Genomic DNA, 21,205 nt, shown 5'->3' with positions numbered 1-21,205 from the left:
TTTGGTTGGTCATGTCATGTGATCATAACACGGCGACTGCAAAGGGGCCCAAATGATTCAAATCATTTGAAATAAATTATTGTCATCATATAGCTCTGCATACAACAAAAATAGCAGCAGCAATCCTGTTGCTGTAAAAAACATAAAATCAAAAATAAATCAAAGTCAAATTTAAGCCAATTTACATAACGTGATGTTTGGTATGACTATAGACTTAAACTTTCCTTAGATGTGCAACTTTTAAATTTAGTCCACCATCTGGCAATAGACTGCACAGAATCTCTAACCTTTTTTGCACTCAGTTGCATCATTATATCGTTCATGCATTTTTATTTTCTTCTGAGATGCCTCATGATAAAGCCAAATGGGCAAATGGTCCGTCAAATGCAATTGAAAAATCTAAACACCGTTAAAAGTCCGATAAATCTGTTATTGAACTTTTAACGGTGATAATAACAGGAGAAACATGAGTGTCAGAGTGGGAGGGATTACCTCAGATGCCTCAGAGTGAAATGCATTCTGCTATTACCCACATCATGAAGGGGCTCTTGACAGATCCCAGAACAGCAGATAAAGGAAGATGTGTGTGGTAATGAAAATGCTTGTTTGCCTGGTTGCTTCCCTGGAGCTTGGTCTGCGAGGGAGTTGCGTTTTGCATTGCGCTGAGGCCTCCAACCTGCTTAAGACCTCAAACAGGGATGTGGCTCAGGGGAGCGATGAAGATGATCTCGTAGGCCTGTACCGGTCTGCCCCTGCTTATAGTGACGATGCTGTGGAAGTACCACACGTGCCATCTTACTTATCTGGTAGCTAAATTGTGTTGTTTCTCGTCCATCCTAGTGCCAAACATACTGTAACTGCGCTGTCTGATTTAGTCTTTCTCCACTGGCAATCATTTAAAATAATTTTGTTTTTTTGTACAGTACATTACATATCACTTTTTTTTGCAGAGCTCTTAAGAGCATGACATTGATTTGTATTTTTTACCGTCTGCTGCCTTTTACACGACAGTTTGGGGCTTGGAGCTGTGTGTGTTCCTGTGGCGCCGTAAGTCAGTCAGCATGGTCATGATGTCATGCGTCACATGGCATTTACAGATTTTAAATCGTGTACTTCTGTTGTCCCTTCTGCAATCCCTGCTCTCTCCCAGAATTATAGATGTTGGTGGAGTTGGTTTGATGTGAGTCTTAAACAGGCTGTAAAGCAGTAGCAATAAAGATCATGTAGGCAAGTAAAGATGTAACTCTCAGATGGGAGACCTAAATTGTAACGGATGGAGAGTAGAGCAGTGTGTGGGCATCTGGTTTAAGATTCATGCACCCGGTGCAGATTCAGAGGCTTGAAGAGGAAAAACCAGAGAAAGCGAGTGTCAGTGAGACTTAACCGACAGACGTTACAATATAGAGGCCTGAGCTCTACACTTAACATTGTCTGCATACACAAAACACTCCAGTCCTGGAGTGAGTTAGTTACACAGTCTCCATTGTCTTGGCCTTTCAATTAGATTTAGAAAATTGCACAGACAATTATGTGGCAGGTGCAATGCTGATACTTTTCATAATTGTGGCGATAAAAGGAAACCCGGCTGTACGTCCTGAAAAAGTGCTCGAGATTGAATTTGTAGATACAAGTGACATTGTGACTCGTCTCCTGTTCTCCTCTGTAATTGGATTAGGCTCTAGATAGTGTTTTTGTTTTCTATTGTCAGACACAGGATTACCAAAACATCTTCCTTCGAGCCAATAAATAACACATCTTGGCAGCAACAGGGGCGAGAGTTGTTATTTTCTGTATCTGTCAGACAGCAGCTTTTTTACTCCGATCATTTCATTTTATTCAGCTTCAGTCTGTAAATCTTCGCTTGAGCGTCGGTTTGTGAAAATAATTAGACTTTCGCACAGAATCCCTGCGACCCGCGTGACAATCATTTTAACGTGGACAGAATTTTGAAGCAAACTTCGAAGACACGGCTAGCAGAAACAGCATTTTATTGTCCTGACTTTGAAATAGTTCAGAAGGCTTACGGATATGCGCCTCCGTGTTTTTCGTATTGGGAGATTCGACAAAGCTTATAAACGTTATCAATAAAACAATAAAAGGGTTAGGATTTTAAACACAAAGGCTCGTAGAAGTACTCGTAAAATGGTCAAATATGTTCTGCAGTCTCAGTTCCACGTGGGACTATTACCATACATACAGTATACACTGTAAAAAAATGTAAGCCTTCACAACAACAAAAAATCTTAGTAGTAATTTCCCCTCGCTTTTTCTTGTTCACTCAACTTTTTGAAATAGAAGTTGTACTGACTTAAAATAATGAATTGGAGATACAAAAAATAATTAATTGAGGTAAATAAGGATTATTAGTTTTCTTGAGAGGTACAAAAACATTATGCTTAAGTCATTAGTTGTCACAACATAGTCAAGTTTACATAATGAACAACATAACAAATTATTTTTGTTGGCTGAACATAAATAAAGAATATAAATTGGTTATTTAAAAATAAACAAATATTTTTGTCTTTTACTACAATTTGAGTAAACTTTGATCAAACAACTGCTTGAACAGTTTGAGTTACGTTGGGTCTGCACTTACGCCTCAACATTGAACACACAAACCTCAACCATGGTAACATGCAAAAAAACATCATTCATTAAAAAAACTCTAAACACAACAGATAAGAAACAGTAACAACAAGATTAAAGCATAAATTATTCCAGCAAGAACTAAAACACTAATCTTTAAAAGAAAAACAATTGAACGTGCTGCAGTGCATCTTGGGAACTTTCAAACTCTTGTTTGTTCATTGTACATTGACGTAACTCAATTTTTTACATTTATAGAGGTCTTTTTGAGTGAACTTGCAAAGAATTTTACACACAACTCATATTTTTAAGTTAATGAAGAAAATGTTTGGTTACAATGAATGAACTTATTAAAAGAAGTTCTGTGAACTTTTTCGCACTAAATCACTCTAAAGCATGGGTGAGATTACATCAAGCAATTTCAATTGTGTCGCTGTAATGAATGAATATATACTCTAAATGGTTACAAAACGGTCTGACACAAAAGAGTTTGAGTTATTAGATGAGTCTAAGATCTCCCAGCACTAAAACATGTGAATCAAAATTCATACTGCAATTCAGTTTAACCAAGCGAAACTGCACTGTTCTGAACAGAGACATGCGACATATCGAGCGGTTTAAATAAAGGAAACTAATAGCAATTGTGGTAAAGAAGCAAATCGTGTTATTACTTCGTGTTCTCAAAGAATGTAGATTGATTTTCACAGAATTTGTTTGTCAAGTGGTTTTTGTTCCTTTTCACAAAGCAGGTGAAGGGTAAAAAAGAGATAGAGACATGATAAATCATAAAAGAAACAATACAAATTCTGAACATCAAAGGTCTGTCACATCACCGACGTGTCCGTGCTTATAACATTCTCCTTAAAGTCCAACTTTGAAGTTGCGTTGCCCAATTTTTGATAATCTCACAAAAAATCCTTTGATAAATCTGCCTGCTGCTTTGTGTTAGCACAGATGTTTAATTCAAAATGCACCTTGAGTTTGTGAATGCAAGGCAACGTCCTCGGACAGAATTAACGGTATCTTTAAATAATCACCAGAAACAGAAACTTGAGTTTGGACCTCATTTTCTTTCTGTCGGGACAAGAAGCAATAAGTTAGCACAGAAAGTCACTATTAGCTTAATTGAAATAGCGTGGTACAACGGCTCAATGAAAGAGGTTTCATTTGCTCTGCACCCTCTACCCTGTCTTCACACTTTTCCACTGACTGCTAATGGTTACGCCATCTATTACATCTTTGTCCATTCATGACTTTCTGTTAACAGTGCCTTGAATGTATCTCTTCCCTGCTTTCTCCACTGATTATTTGCTTATGTTTTTGTGTGCTGATGGAAGTCGGAGCACCGTCACCTGTCTTCATAAAGATTCATTGTGCCTCAGAGGTGCTGGGACCCCTAGGGGCAAACAAACATAGGGACACTGGGCAGTGTCGAACAAAGAGTCCCCCACGCAGATCAAGAAGAGGATAGTTTGACTATTTGAGAGGACTGGGAAGTTTGTGTGTCCTTGCATGAGAGAACTGAGAATGAGAGGAAGTACATGCAAATGAAACCCAATAGTTCACCCAAAAATGAAAATTCTGTCTTCATTTACTCACCCTCAAGTTGGTACAAACCTATACATTTCTGATGAAGGCAAAGAAAGATATTTGGAAAAATGTTAGCAACTGACATATCTGGGACATCATTGACTGCCATAGTAGGAAAATCGTTGTATCTTTTTTTTGTCCTGTTGAACATAAAGTGTGATATTTTGAAGAATTTGGGTAACACCGTGTCTACATCGGACAAAATTAAAATGGGTTCTAATGCATTCTATTGTCTTTTGTCCGGTGTAGACACGGTGCAAGAAAAAGTTCTAGGGCACCTCTGACTACCATTTTAATTTTTCCTGCTATGGTAGTCAATGTTGTCCCAGAAATGTCGGTCGCTAACATTTTTCCAAATATCTTTCTTTGTAACAACTTGGGGGGGGGGGGGTTGTAATTCATGACAGAATTGTCACTTTTGGCAGGAGTATCCCTTTATGTAATTTGGTTCACTGTTTGTTTTATGTACGTTTGACTTACTGATCATATAACTATAATTATGTTGATGATTAATGAGTAATGATTTTTTTTCACAGAATTGCTCTTTTATAGCTCAGGGGATTTCATGGAGTTCTCAGTTATTTTTTATTTAAGTGTTAAGTCTGTCTTAAAATTGCCTTCAAGAAATAAAATAAACAAATGAGACAACTGTTGAAATACATGAAGAGAGTATATAAAAGTAATGTAGATTGTATAGGTGAAATAATATGGATTTGGGGTAAATTGTCCATATTGAATCATCAATCATCTTTGATTGCAGACTTGGCAAATCTGAACTGTGATGAAGACATTTGTAAGATTTCTGGGTCATCTGAGATGCAGGAGATTAGAAATAAAATGATCTCAACCCTATCATTCAAAGTGGTGAATTCTGTCTGTATTCAGCATCTTAGAAGTCCTTTAGTAGCAACTAAAGATTGTTCTCACTGTAGAGCCACTGCTTTTTTTTAAAGCAATATTTCTCTTAATGCCCCAGTGTTACTTAGACCCCACCCATCATAAAAGGGGAACTGGGTCAATGAAAGTTAAACAGCTTGTGAATTCGGTTTCTTTACACATCCACCACAATTGTCCTATCTCCGCGGAAATACAAAAGGCATTAACACAGAAGTCTTTTTAATTAGCAGTGTAAACGAATGGTCAGATTAGTTTGGCTTTGGCAGATATCGCTTGTAGAGCGTTATTTACCGAACAGCTTGGGTTGATACAGCACTGTGCCAAATGGGCAAACAGACTCATGGGATGTTAAGAGCAACGGGGCTGAAAGGTTGTGAGTGTGTGTATTTGTTGAAGATGGAGCTTTGTGACAAGCATCAAGGACTCAAAATTTTGAGTTAATGCCTCTGCACAATTTCGAGTGGATATAACCACAGAAAACGCAACCGATGCCAGAAATATCCATTGGAGAGACTTTAGGCAATGCAAAGAAGCCTGTGAAGAGAGAGATAAGACTGAGTGGGCAGGCTCTATCCTCCACAGCCAAAGACGCCTTGTCTGTAGTAATACTTGCCTGTCATTTGCTGAAACACTGTGTCCTAAATTGGCCCACTGGTGACCCGCTGTTTCCTAGTGGGCAATTGATGTTGTTGGCAGACCGTTGTAGGATCAACAGCACAACCTGTGCTGCAGTCTGCTCTGGAACGTGCACAGACCTGTCAAGAAAGAGATACGTCTGTTTGGATGCTGTGACCATATCTTGTTAGCAGGCGTTTGCTGTGGGTTCTGCCACAGAGAGAAACGCTGTGGGCAGTGCGACGATGGCGCGACTCGAGGCTTCAAAGCTGTTCTGAGCAGCAGGCGAGACCTTAACTAAATCCATCCTTTCAAGCCCACGGTGTTGGCTTTCTTTCCAGGTCTTGTCCTCGCTCTGGATGGGAGGTCTGGCTGGAAATAATGTATAACCAAACAGTGGCTGTCATTCAATCCCAAATTCCACAGATAAGGTGAGGTGGGATATGTTAGGCTGACAACAAAATCTGTTACTGTAGTACCATTTCTGTATTTTCACTCTTCTTTTTCGCCCTAGATTGGATAGAGGGGGGTCTGGCTGTCACAAAAATGACACAGATACTTGCAGTGTTTGAGTATTGATATCATAGAGATGTCTAAATGTTCTCAAATTAAAATGTTGAATTCTGCCCTCTAAACTAAAACAAACAGCGGAACACAAAACGTTCATTCGTACATTCAAAAGTGTATTTCAGCTGGAGCCTAAATGTTCTCAGGATAGGTTGAAAACGTCGAACATATATTTATTTATTACGTTTTTTGTATGTTGTCTGTTTGTACAGTATGTTTTTGTACAGTGTTTTTGTATGTGCTTTTTATATTTCTAATTTTTATAAGTTTTAATAACTTTAATAAGTTTTATAATTCCAACCATTGTGCCATCAGGCGAAGTTTTCTATCATAACAGGAGGAAAATAGCTGAAAATGTTGCTGTCTGATAAGGTTTCCCGTGTGTTCCATAAGATCTAAAGCTCATACATGTCTCCAATGTACACTGCTGTTTTTTAAATCTTCAACAAGTAGGTCATGAGTTTTTCAGCCTGCTATTGCTAAATTTGTCCATCATAAGATGCGGAAATATCCTGATAGCTCAGAATGTTGCTGTCAGAGAATGTTCCCCTATGATGAATAAGAAAAAAAGCTTGGGCTGGAATCAAACCAACATCCTGTAGAACATGAACTACTAGCTCTAATCATCGTGCCATCAGGCTTAGTTGTTAGGATACGTTCTTCCGCTTTGATGAAAAATGTAGTGATATCAGGCTGAAACTGTAAAGCAAGTGACTTAGATACAGTTCCCCCTGTGTTCCATTATGTAGAAAGTTCATACATGTCTCACATTAACACTAACACCACAACAAGTTGTTTTTTAGAGTTTCAGCCTGATATCACTACATTTTTCATCAAAGCAGGAGAACGTATCCTAACAAATAAGAATGTTGCTGTCAGATAAGGTTCCCCTGTATTGAATGTGAAAGAAAAAGCTGGGACACAACTTGCCACACACCAACCCAATGAACTAACCACTGGACCACCGGGCTTCTTACCGGGGCCAGCTTGAATGCGGAGCCTTTAAAAGCTACATTTTGTTACTTTTTGCAGAGGAAACGCTATCTGATGGCTAAGCATATCAGATACCGTTCCCCCTGTGTTCCATAAGACAGAAAGTTTATACATGTCTCAAATTCACAAAGCCATATTTTTAATCAAAGAAGAGGTCAAATAATGCTGGCAGCTGACAATGTCACTGTCAGATAAGGTTCACCAATATTCAGCAAGGGGGGAATTTGCATATACTCGATTTAAACTAATGACCTAACCTATGCTTTAACAGTGTCTCAAATACATGTCTCAAATGTACACTGCTGATGTTTCACCACCTAAACAAAGACAGTATGTTCTGAGTTGCCATTGCTAAATTTGGGAAACACATCCTGATAGCTGAGAAGGTTTCAGATAAGGTTCTCCTATATGATCAATTAGAAAAAAACTTGAGGACTCAAACCAACAGCCTATACATTATTGTACTGTATGGGCCTTAAAAAAAACTCCCATCGGACTCATTGTTCTGGCTTGGGGTGGAAACAGCATCTGGTCAGGTAAACCAATGCATTTTTCATTGCCATTTTGTACTGTCCTCCCTAGTTTTAAGATATTATTCATGTTTAAGCCAAATTTCCAAATAATCAGCTGGCACAGACTTTGTACCACTTGAAATTATTAAAGATGGAGAAACCAATATTACTCACTGAATCACCCATAATAAATAAATCAATTTAATAAATTGTCATTTTTTCCAATTACAGTGTGAGAAATGTAGATCTAATTTAAATTATACTCTGTTTTCAATTACTCTGTATCTGATGACACGGATGGAAGTGTTTTCATTACTTATCTGGAATTTCAAGCATTGAGCCATAGGGAATTCTGTGATTTTTTTTCTGAGATTGGCCCTGACCATGACTGGGAATGGTGTAGCTTGGCAGAGTAGACTCTGAGATTGGTGTAAATTTGTGATTGACAGCTCAATGAGGACTGTGTCAGCCCCTCTCCACCCAGCCAAGTGTTATTGATTCAGCTGGAATTGATTATGGCTTCAGATGGCTTTTCAATGGACTGTATCTTAAGTAAGACGGTATAAGATTGGAAGGTGGTGGGAAATAAAAGGTGTGCTGGATGGAGCAGAAATGGGAGATAGGAGACAGATTGAAAGACTGTGAAGCAAAAATAGGATTAGATGTGAAACTATAGATTAACAGGTTGTTTGGGGATAATCACGCGGCCAGTCGAATCTTAGAGATGCTGCCCTGAACTTGCACACACAGTCTGACACAACATCAAATTAATCCTCTGACACTGCAACTTTTGTTGTCAGTGAAATCAGTTTGCTAAATGACCTCTTAACCTTCTGAAACCATCTTTTAGCTGTGAGCACGACAAGGCCAGGTTACAGACATTATTTTTTTTTATTTCCACTTTCACCATGGCCAATATTGCTGTTGGGTCAGTGTATATTATTTTGTATTATTTCACGGCTCACTTGAATGCTTGATTCTGATTGGCCAGTTGCGACATTCCAAGGGTCGTTATTTTCAAATAACAACCGCTCAAAACTAATAACACCCTGCAACCTGGATGCTGCAAATCATTTTGAGAGGGGCAGTTTAATATTACACAAAAATTAATTATAAATATGTATTTTAATAACATATATGACATTATATTTACAAATGATTAAACCAATCTGCCTGTTCGTGACGTTTGAATGTCGTTTCTTACTTTAAAACCGAAACTAAACGGCTTTTCCTCGCGGAAGGTCTGCATTCGGTAAAAATGAGCTAATGAAATATTTCAAATTCACATTTTATGTCCAGTTTTTTTCTCATGTGGCAAGTAGCCGTGTAATAAGCGGGATAATGTACAAGCAGCCGGCTGTTATCGGGAAATAAGCCCCTTCAGTGTGATACCTGATCACACTGTCGGGGCTTATTTCTGCGATAGCAACCAGCTGCCTGTACATTATCCCTTACTTATTTTATTATAAGTTTCAGTTGATCATGAATGCAGTGTTGTGAAATGATGTGGCACTAGCAGCATTTATTGGCTTTAGCTTGTATCTGTTCCCATTCAGACTGGATCTGTAAACACACCCTCATTAAGCACAGCTTTTATGACCCACATTAGAATCACCTTATCAGAGTAAGTATATTTTTTCTGTTTATTGCAATGTATTGATCAGTTTATTTGCTTTTAAGTGAGCAGGCCATCGTAAATATGAATGTGTGTTTGCTTGTTTAACGCTCAAAGACGTTCGGGTTCTAGCATCACAGCACCTTTTCTCTTTATGTGATTAATGAATGCATAAATGGCCAAATGCATACATGATTTAACAGAAGTAAATGACAAATATTACCCATATATGTTGTTGACGTAATTGGATAAAGTAAACATCTGTAAAATATATTTTATATGGCTGCATTGATTTATAAACTAAATAATGCTGTGGCAATGCTATATGTTGCATAAGACTGTAGTGTACGAGAGCTAAGGGATACACAATAGATTGTATATTGTTTTGAGGAGCATGCCATGGTAGAAAGTTAGGAAAACACTGCAATAGCACATGGACTATTTTTGAACCTTACTAGATCTACTTTTATAGAGGTCAAAAGGAAAACCTCCTCTGCCCTGTCTGTCTGTGTCTGCCCTCACAAGCTCTTTGCACGTTCCTGTCTGACAGCTGCTGGTATTGTTAAGCTTTCACACAGTGACATTAAACCCTTTCACACATTTCATCCTAAACTAGTCTTGGGCTCTGTCAGAGTGGAGATGATCATACTCTTACTGTTTAATGTCACAACGTGCTTCCCTCTGACACTTTTCTGAGTTGAGCATTGCCTCGTCGTGGCCGGTTGGCAGTTATGGGATAAGGCAGTTCATCAGATTAGGTATAGTCTTTATTCCCTCACAAGGTCTGCATGACCTTCCTACATCTACAGCGATGGGCTTGTTAGAGAAACATTGATTTGGTGAGTGATGCTTGCGTGACCTTCTTTCTCAGGGTGAGGTAGGGTCATCCGTGTGCCGTGTAAATGTCGACCCGCTGTCATGTTTAAAATGTGCCTTGTTGATGCGCTGACATAATGCTAAGCTAAGTAGAAAGTAGTGAGAGCGGCAGACGTTTGACCTGGTCTCTGCCAAAGCATTGGTGATTATTTCACCAAAATGAGAGTCCAGAGTGTTGTGTCATGATGTCATGGCTTGGGCGACAAGGTCAGTGGGGCATTTCAACAACCGTAGCTTTCACGGCCCCAGCACATGAAGACATATCTCCAAGTTCTTCTGTGTGGCATTTCCCCTAATAAATACTGTACATTTAGACAGATGTCAAAAGCATGTGGCAACACCTCATTTTCCTTTTTGTGAATGTCATGATGTGAGTTAGTTTTTTCAGCCTTTTATCATCATTATGACAGCATCGCTTTTTTAATAAAGGAAGTGTTGAAAGCAACGTGAATTCCCCTGTTGTTTTACTATAAAGGGAGTTATTATGCACAGTTTTATCACTTATAATGCAAATGAGGGTATGTGTATTAAATGTTTTGACAGCAGTGGATAACTAAATTTTTTCAATTTTTTTCCATTCAGTAAATGAGATTTTGATGTGAGGCAAATTGAAAGCATCTGTATCGGGATTCACGCCGTGCCTTTCCTTTTGTTTGCTGGTCTTGAAATGAAGAAAAGCGACATCAGATAATATCAAGTTTGTAAACCTGAGATTTCTAGTGATAGTGTATCCAAACAACAGTAACAGAAAGGCACACTCATTTTTACTGGAGTCAGTATTTTCTGACAGGGAACGTCTAGAAATAGTATAAATATAAAAAAACTTTTTTAAAAAAACGTATCGACTCAGTCAGGATATGTTGTACAAACTGGGAGACAGACCAAAGGGCTTTGTCAGCAATTTGCAGTCTGTATTTGTACACAGTCGTTCCACTGTTTCCAGTCTGCTGGGAACTGAGTGTATTTCAGCATTATTGAATTGCACTGTAGCACAATTTCATTAAGTAAAGCAGAATGCTGGAAGCTCATTGAGGTGTTTCTAATCTCGGTACTGTTTGAGTCCCAGCGACGACACTGACTTTTTGCTCAGCAGTCTAATAAATCAAGACCATGTCATCTTTTAAATTAGATTTAAAATTTGTGTTGTATTGTAAGTTCTTTTTGCTATTTAGCCTACCTCCTGTCCTGGTGTGATCAGGCAGCTTTAGGATTTTGTGATTTGTCCTATGAACAAAATTGTAAAACATAAAAAGCTATTTGTATCTTGTTACCTTTTATAATTTTCTATCAAAGCATTTTATACAATTTCCGTTCCATTTATGTTTGGCAGGCAAAGTTATCCAAAGCAACATACATGTTTTGCATCAATATGCATATTTAATTTTGAAGCCATGAATCTTGTTTTATTAGCACAATGCTTCAGCTACAGAAATACCGCCACGAATTGCGTTTTGTTATATAACTGTTGTCTTGAAGCCAAACACTGTTTCCTACATTTAAGTGACATGCATTGGATTATAAAGTAACTTTTGTCACTTTCTGTTTACCAAGTGTGAAGAGCTTCATTGGCCTCTACGCAAAGTCCAGATCTTTGCTATAAATTAGAATGCAAGAAAATAAATAATAATAATAATAATAATAAGTTTAATTTATATAGCGCTTTTCCAGAGCTCAAAGCGCTTTACAAAAACATGAACACAACTAGCACAGAAAAATACAATATCATACAATATACATATCAAACATCACAAACAATCGTGGTACTTGAGTCCAATGTGAGAAAGGCACAATTATCTGAACAAAAAGTCTTTGGAGCAGGAACAGTAAAACAAAAATTCAGCAACTATAGTAGTCCCTCTGCACAACCTTGAATTGTCCAGTTAATGTCATGGTTCTGCCTTTCGAATGTCTTTCTTGGTCTTGTGGCAGAACCATGGCAGAGCCTCTTGTTCTGTGTGGAGAAAAGCATATTATTGTCTGTTACGACATAATAATGCGTTCTCTCCGGTGTCTCGTCTCTAAGTCCCGCCCTCTCGTTCCCTCGTTAGCTTCCCCTTAGTTTTTGATCCCTGTCACCTGCCCGTCACCCTCCCTGTGTTATCATCCCTCGTTAGTGGTCCACTATTTAGAGCCTCTGTTCTTTCTGTCCCGTGTTGGTTCATTGTTCAATGTCCGTTGTTCCTCGTTATGAGAGTCTCCGGCTAGTATCTCGCTGCCCTGCCCTGCCCTGCCCTGCCCTGCCCTGCCCCGCCCCTTAAGTGTGAGTTTTGTTTGTTGATTACTTTAGTTCTTGTTTTGCCCACTAGAGGGAATTTTTTGTTTACCTTTTTGAAAATCGTGTTTGTTCCCCATCGTGGGTTTTAGTATTACCTCTTTTGAATAAATATCTTTGTTAACCCCTTAACTGCTGCCTACCTTACGAAAATTAACCATGTTTTTTTTTGTGGTACAAGTGTAGTAACCATGTTGGTGCATTGATTACTTCGGGTTTTACTACAGTAACCATCGTTTACTATGTTTTTTTTTTTTTTACAAAAAACATGGTTATTTTGTGATAACCATTGTTTTACTACAGTAACCAAGGTTTTTTGGTTTTAACTGTAGTGTAACCATGGTTTTAGTAACAGTTAAAGTCAGATTAAAGTTGAAGTCCATTTATAAGTGTGTAAGACGTTTAACAAACAGTTTAAACAAGACAAAACAAACAAACAACCCAGTATGAAGCAGCAGCCCAATGCGCACAGCGTACTCATACCGGAAACGGGAAGAAAAAAAAATAATGGTTTAAGATGAAATGGTTTTTAATTATTAATTATATAATGAATGATAAAATATGTGCAAACAGAAGGTGAGATATACCCGTGTGCGTGTGTGCGTGCGCGCGTTTATGTGGAGACCGTAGCCTATTCTCTTCCTAAAACAGATCAAACGACCTCACAGGTTGTTTTCGTAATTGAACAGGAGCAGCTGTGAGGGACGTGCTGAGCAGCGAATGCATCATGGAATCTCCAGAAAGACCTCTCGTCCGTCCTCGAACGTCAGCTTTCTTTTCCTGAACCGTCTCCAGTCGTGAAAAAAGGCAGCGTTCTTCAGCCTCCCTGCATTCTTTAGGGGGTTGTTATGTGTGCAAAAGTAAATGGAAGTCTGTTTGATCTGACAAGCCTCATTTTAATTGACTGGGTATGGGCTAAGGAGGGCAGATGGAAGAGAAGGACACATTAGCATTGGAGAGTTGAGCTGTTTTAATAATTGTCCCTTTCTTCACCCGCTCTACCACGCTTTGAACTGGGATTCATGGTCAGGTGAATGTTATGATGCTGTGAGCCACAAAGGAAAACATCAGAACAACATTGTTGCAGGCCACACAAGCTTTGATGGACAGAAAGAAAAACGTTCTGCTATGGGCCTACTGGATTTAATTTACGGTACATGTATGTTTATCATTTACATTTAGTCATTTAGCAGACGCTTTTATCCAAAGCAATTTACAGAGAGTTCAGGGAGCAATAATGTGATATGTCATACAGGAGCAATAATACAATGGGTGCTACTACAAAGTTACTAGTTTCAACAAAAGCTAGACCAATACCTGTTGAGAGAAAGAGAGAGGGTTAGTTTCATTTTTTTCATTTTTCTGTCAAGTATTCACAGAAGAGATGGGTTTTAAGTAGTTTTTCGAATGTTGTGAGAGATGTGGTTGACCGGACCGAGTTAGGAAGAATGTTCCACCAGGATGGAGTTGTGAAGGAGACTGAGCGGGAAAGCGATTTACTGCCCTTATGAGAATGCAATACAAGACGCTTTAGTAGTTTATCAACTATAAACCAGTCCCAAACTTTTTATACATGCATTTACAACACTTTTCTCCAAAGTGATTTACATTCAAAGATGACATTTTCTTATATTGCGTCTCGGAATCAAACTTATGACCTTGGTGTTACTAGCTAAAGCTACAGGAACAATTTCAATGTATAATATTTAGTTGGACCTCCTGACATTGACATTCAGCATTTTGTTAGGGCAAAATGCCTTTGCCTGACAAAGGCAAAATGTATAAAGCTAGCAATTCCAATAGGGTCCTTGCACCATCTGTGCTCAGTCCCTAATTGAATTGAAGAATCTTTTTCCATGTTTTGAGAATATTGTTACTTTTTAACAATGGTTTGGGAAGCGTCAGAGTATTGTTTGTAGTGTTTAAAATTAGAACGTGGATACTGGTTTTGCGGTTTCATCCACTTCATGAATTAACATGATCTCAGACACAACATTTTAAATAGCTTCTCTATGAGGTCTTGCACATCCCTCCCTTTTTGCATTACTCACAAACAGGGCCATGCCGAGGAATGTCCTTGGAGGAACCAAGCTCCTATTCAGTGTGAGCTGTCAAAGCAAAAGTATTTTCACCATTACTTTTTCCACCTGTATTTCTGGCTGTGCAGCTGTATGTGTGTGAAAAGTCAAGTCTGCAGTGTCCCCAGTGATAGCGTGCCACTCACAGGTCTGTGTACCTCAGTGCTGTCAGCACATTGGCTGTGATGTGGGGCTCGGTGTCCCCAGGGCAGACCGTCAGAGTGAGATGCTTCCAGACTTATTTTTTACATGTCTATTGGAGCGTTCTCTTCCTACCATTATACCAGATGGGAGTAGTGCTCCAGCAGTTTTATTTCCCAGACTAAAATTAAACCAGACAGATCTCTGATACCTTCACCTTTTTGTTTAAAAAAAAAGGAGGAAATGTGTTGTGTTTTTGGGACATGGAAAGGCTGTATGATCAATTAAATTGTAAAATATGTAGGATCTTAAGGATTTTAAAGTGTGAGCTGTTTGTGGAAATGCCTCATTTATAAAACACTTTCAGAAATGAACGAAAATCACATTTAGGACGGTTTCTACACATTTTAATGAGGCCCATGTTCTCGGTTATCAAAATTATTTCCCAACTTCCCAGTGGGAAACGCAACATCAGAGGGCGTTCATGTGCAATTTTTACCTCGGAAACGTCCGATAATTCCGAGAGCACGTGAACGCAGCATAACTCACTCTTCTAAAATCTGGATAGTTTCGCTACAGGAAGGGCATACTTTATTGATCCCCAGACATTCTCAATACACAGCAACACAAAAATATATAAAAGGTAACTGCTTTTTTATTATTTTATCCTACAACTGAAACAAAAACAAAAACAACATGTAAATGTGAGTTGTCTCATGGGTCTTGTTTAGGATTCGGCAGCATAACGACAGAGAGGAAGAGATAGCGGGGACATGTTCAGGGACGGATTAAGGTGGTCAGGGGCCCCTAGGCTGCTCTTTGGGTGGGGCCCCCCTTAGGTGGCTTTCAGGTGCCTTTCACGCTTGCAGTTTAGTTCGGAACGGAGCACAGTTTGCATGAAAAATCGCTAATGTAAAAGCTGTCAAGCAAACTCCGGTGCACACCAGGGTACCGAACCCTGCTCATGCGCTTTAGCCGACAATGTATTTACTTCAATAAAACACAAGTAAGAGATGATAGCATTGGTAATTTACCTTGGATTTGAGCAAGAGTGAGCCTGTGTGGGGCTGTGTCCACCGAGGCGTTTCTGCTGGCGTACAGCGTGTTTTTTCAATTGTTTCCAATGGAAATGCCGCGTTTTTTGAAAACGAGTGCAGCTGGCGTTTTTTTCCGCGCTCTGCGCTGGTGTGGTGCTGAAAAATGACTCCTGCCAAATTATGACTCCCCTTTTCCCCAATAACATTAGGTGTGGGGAGGGGTTAGGATTAGCTAATCCCCCAGCAATTTCAAAGAGGGGAGTCGTAATCTGGCGGAGAGTCAAAATTCGGCACAACACCGGTGTCTGAGTTTTTCACACAATCAGCGCCGGCGTTCGACCGGGCGCCCACAGCTGAAAAATGCTCAACTTGGAGCAGAACGCTGCAGGCGTTTTCAGACAAACTCCTGCCGTTTTCAGCCGCGTAAAAGCTTTCCGGTGGACACAGCCCCTAAGCGAACATACAGTAAAACCAAGTGTTGTTTGCGCTGCACATAATAGCATCAAGTGAATAAAAAACACAATATATTGACCCGTGTTCTGTTTACTGTCATGCAAACTGCACTCTGGGGTACTTGAATGCACCAGGGTTCGATAGAATCAAGCTGAGACACAAACCAATGCTGCGAGGGGCGTCAGAACAATCACACTCAGATACACACACATCAAATACTACAGTGTTTCCTCTACATTCCTGGTTACTTTGCAACGGCAAACACCAGTAGAGCGCAAGCTCCAGATTTATACAAGTGTACGCGATACTTACAGTTGTGCGTTCTCTCTTCCGCCATTACGGAACGTCAGTTGGAGCGAACTGAATTCTGGGATACGGCCCGTATCAAGTCCGCACAAGTCACCTCCCTATGCAACCTCGATAAAAGGGGCGGAGCAAGAACACATCCGGGGATTTGAACTGTACTTGGCTAGATGTAAACTTTGATTTGGAACAGTACTTGGGCTGCTTCTGATGACGTTTCACAAGTCCACAAGGACACAAGTACAGACAAGGACGCATATTGAGAAACGGCCTATGTGTATAGGCGCCCTATGTTGCTTGTTGCTGTGGCGCCGCCATCTTGGGAGGATCATACTCCGCTGCTATTATTGTTTTGATATGTAGGCCTACCGTTACCTGTTTTGTATGATATATGGAGAAATCGAAAGCGAAAGAACCAGGAGCTTTTCCTGAACAACTCTGCGTAATGCTATTGCAGTTTTTAACACAGCAAGACTAACCTACCGTAGTTATATTTCCTAATCAAACAAACAAAAACAAAAACACTGCATTGAACACTAGCACCCATCCTCCCAAGATGGCTCAATATTCAACATGCAGTCATTTAACAAGCTCTATAGCTATAAATAATGCCGTTAGATCTTGGGGCTTTGGTGCTTTATGTAGTTTATGAAGGAGAGAAGTTATTCAGCTGGTTAGCATTATATTGCTGCTTCAAGACTAATACATATAAAAGAGAATTAGGGCTCCTATGTGCATAGAATGATGCAGACATGTGCGATATTATAAGCACAATGAAGCCTCATAAACATTGCGTGTGTGTTATTCAAACAGACCATTAAGGGTCAATGAGTGTCAGTCCAGTACTAGTGGCTTGATTGGGCTTTGTTCTTACATTAGTATTAATGTTATTGTTGTTCGTTTTAAGAATAAGAATGATCTCTTGCAATGTAATGTAACACCACTGTTTACTCCTGGCATTTGTTATAAAATAATTTCTAGTAAATGCGCTTTGATCGGTGGGTCTTTTGCAGTAACAGAACTTATGATCTGACTGTTTAATGTATATCATCATCTGCATGCAAGTGTGTGTTATGTAGAATAATGTTTGCATACTATATCCTTCCCAATGGAAGAATGAACCTGCGTGCTGTGTGTCTCATTGAGCTATTCACAGTGTGGAACAAAATGGTTGAAATGACACGTTCTGTTGTGTATTTTATGGCTGCTGTTGAAATAGATCAGTGCTCTGTTAAATTACAGATAAACAATCAGAAAGGGGGTTTTCATGTTCTTCAAATATCCCTCTGTTTTGTTGTTCTGCTTGTCTCCTGACATGCTGTCATTTTGTGTACTGTGGACATTTATTGTTTAAGTGGAAGTAAAGACTCAAAAGCTCAATAATATAAATGATAATTCTGCTATCAAGGGTATTTACTGATCATCTTTTTTAACCTTCTGCAGGGTGTGACTAGTAATTTTAGGCCTTTACATTCACTGTTATTGTTGGGGTCTGTATATTTGGGATCCTAGGCTTTTACCTAGGAAACGATCAGCAGTTTGTGACACGTTGAGAGAAACGTGGTATTTTTCATCTGGCCTTGTTTTCTCCAAAACTGTGGACTTGCTGTTAGCCAATGTATATTTATGAGCCCAAACCAGTTTGGATCTGTCATGTCCTCTATACACTTGTTTTTAACATGCATGCGGAAATATTTATTGTCATCACCCTTATGCCTTGTGGATAGTATAAGTTTATTTTTGATGCCAGAGACATGCACAGCCTTTTGTAAAATTAAGAAAAGCTAGTGTGTGTGATTTTATGGAGAGCGCGTTGCTCCTGGAGGGCAAAAAGTGAGGGAGAAACTGAGTAAGAGAAAAAGGCTAGCCGAAGTTCGCTCAGCCTCCCACGGAGCAGGAGAGCAAGGAGGCGGAGAGAGAGAGAGAGATGCTGTCTTGTCTGTCTTTTGTTTTAAGGGGGGAGGGGGGGGGGGAGGCGGTGGTATCTGACACGGATCCCCAGCTGACACAGACATGAGTGAGAGAGCAAATAAAGAGATTAACGTTTTGTAGTGTGTTTCTAGGGTGAAGAACTGTGTCAAGCTTGATGTCGGGTTTGAATGTCAGTGCCTTTGATTGCCGTCTGACAAAAGACTGCAGAGATGAGAGTGGTTCGCTCGAATGACAAGCAGCCAGGATATGTGATGGTGGCGTGGTGACCTTTGACTTAATCTTATACTATATAATTTGAGGCCAAGCACTGATTTCATTCATTTTCTTATTTCCGTTCCTCTTATGGTTCTCTGTAGCAGCCCATCAAACCATTTGGGTGAAGTGCACACTAATCTACAGACAAATTTTGGGGCCTGCTGGATAAACTTTGAACTTCAGTTGAAATTAAACTTTAAATATTAGTGCCTCTTTTACAAATTGTGTCCAGTGTTCACAATTGGCTACAATCTATAAGCCAGCTATAGCCTAAATAGTTTGGCTATAAGAGATAAACATTGGTGTGCTTGGACATGCTGTCATTTTGTGCATAGCCACTGTAATTCTGTGGGTAAAAAAAAGTATAATATTATGGCACAGATGATGCTCTTTCATATCTCAGAAAACTACAAGACTCTTTAATAAAATGAATGTGGATAGCGTAGCTTAGATAATTTTATTTTACATTTTGGTGTCTTTTAAAGTGATAGTTCACCCAAAAATAACAATTCTGTCATCATATTACTCACCATCTTGTAATTTAAAAACTGTTCAAGTTTCTTTCTTCCACAGAACACAAAAGAAGATAGTTTGAAGAATGTTGTTAACTGACCCCCATTCACATGCATTTGTTTTGTGTCCATACAATAGAAGTGAATGGGTGCTGTTCAGTTACCAACTTTTTTCAAAATATCTTTTGTGTTCTGCAGAAGAAAGTCATACAGGTTTGAGGTGACAAGAGGGTGACTAAATGAAGACAGAATTTTCATTTTTGAGTGAACTATCACTTTAAGCACAATTAAATTGTTGAGACCTTTTATGAAAGTCTTCTTGAGAGAAAAGTATAAGCAGAAGAGTTTTTATCTTCCAAAAAATATCCATATGGTCTCCATGCTAATAACTAATTAAAGTTAATTTGTAAAATAAAAAATGTATAATAATAAGAAATTTACTGTCTATTCGTCTTAGCTGGACTGCAGTTAGAGTTAAGAAATTGAGCTTCAATCCGTCACGTTCTTTAAAACTTAGATTAGAATAACAATTTAGTGCACATATGTGCATCATACTCATTAGAAACCTATGTTTTTATGTCCTCTAACCTCTGATTAATTGGTGATTCATTTGTTGAGACTATTTATTTGGTCCTGGCAGCACGGGGGCTGAGGATTTAGTGACTGGGTGCAGTTGCAACAAGGCGATTAAGCAGATGTTATTGGAGGAATATGATATTATCCCGTGTAATTTCTTTATTACTATACTCAATGCAAGTGATGTCAGAGATTATGGGTAATACTGTAGAACTCTACAAATGATTTGTGAAAGATTTGGACCTGTCCGTATGACCCTGTAATATAGTGCGATATAATCAGAGTCTTCTTAGGTCATACAACAGCTTTGTGTGTAATCAACAATAAATAATAAAAACTGAATCGGTAGTAGGTGAAAATCAGTGTGTGAAATGAATAGTTCTCACTTACCATATAGAATGTACTGATAATTGCAAATCATACATGGTCACAGATTAGACAACAATAACATAAATCATCTGTCAGCTCTCTTAAAAGCAAGCACTGTGACTTCAAATATGCGCCATATTTAATTTGAGACCTGCAACAGAGTTAAAGATATGTTGCATATAAGTTGGCGATGATTAGGGTGAGTATAGGACAGAATTGTAATTTTGGGGTATAGTATTCCTATCAGATTCATGACTGTTGAGTTTGGGTAATTGCAGGCGTCAGGGTGTTCAGAGAAAAAATGAAAATGAGAAAAGATGGCAGATGGCCACAAGTTCTCTGCAGAGAAAAATAAACCTTGTAAAAGGGAATGGGCTTTGTGTTTGGGTGAGTACAGCGTGTCAGCCTTTGTGTGTTTGTGATTAATTGAAAGGCAGAAAGTGCTGTGTATGTCATTAGGCGTGCAGCTCAGGGGGTTGTCTCGGCTTTGAATTTGTTCACGACTGATGGGGTTACGGGCCATACAGCTTGAGCCCCAGTTTGATTGGGTTGCCCCTGCTGAAATTGATCTGGCCTTTTAATTGCAGCCATTGATCAGCTGTGAGCTTGACAGAGACGGGTTCGGTACGTCGCCACTCTTGGAACGAGTACAGTTGTCTTTTACCAAACAATAATAAATAGCTACAGTAAATCAAACAAAGCCCACGGATGCGACGTTCGCCACTTGACCGCGGGCGGCTTTTGCTGAAGTGGTGTAATTCACGGCCGTAACTTGGGTTCATAACTAAATTGACATCAAAATCATCAAGGACTTGATCGAAGTGGTAGTGCTGGGCGGTATACCGGTTCATACCGAATACCGGTGTGTATTTTTGTTATATGAATTTTTAATATAGCCTACCTACCGCATTACCAGTGTATGTCGCTTAAACAACGTGCGGAACGCGGCGCAGCGTGACACTGTTTCAGTGGGGTCCCTTTTCACTGTTGCACTGTGACCGGCCATTCACACAGAATGCGTCTTTG

The sequence above is a fragment of the Triplophysa rosa genome, linkage group LG14 (assembly GCF_024868665.1).
Source record: "Triplophysa rosa linkage group LG14, Trosa_1v2, whole genome shotgun sequence".
In the NCBI taxonomy this organism is placed as follows: Eukaryota; Metazoa; Chordata; class Actinopteri; order Cypriniformes; family Nemacheilidae; genus Triplophysa; species Triplophysa rosa.
This window is presented reverse-complemented; position numbering follows the sequence as displayed.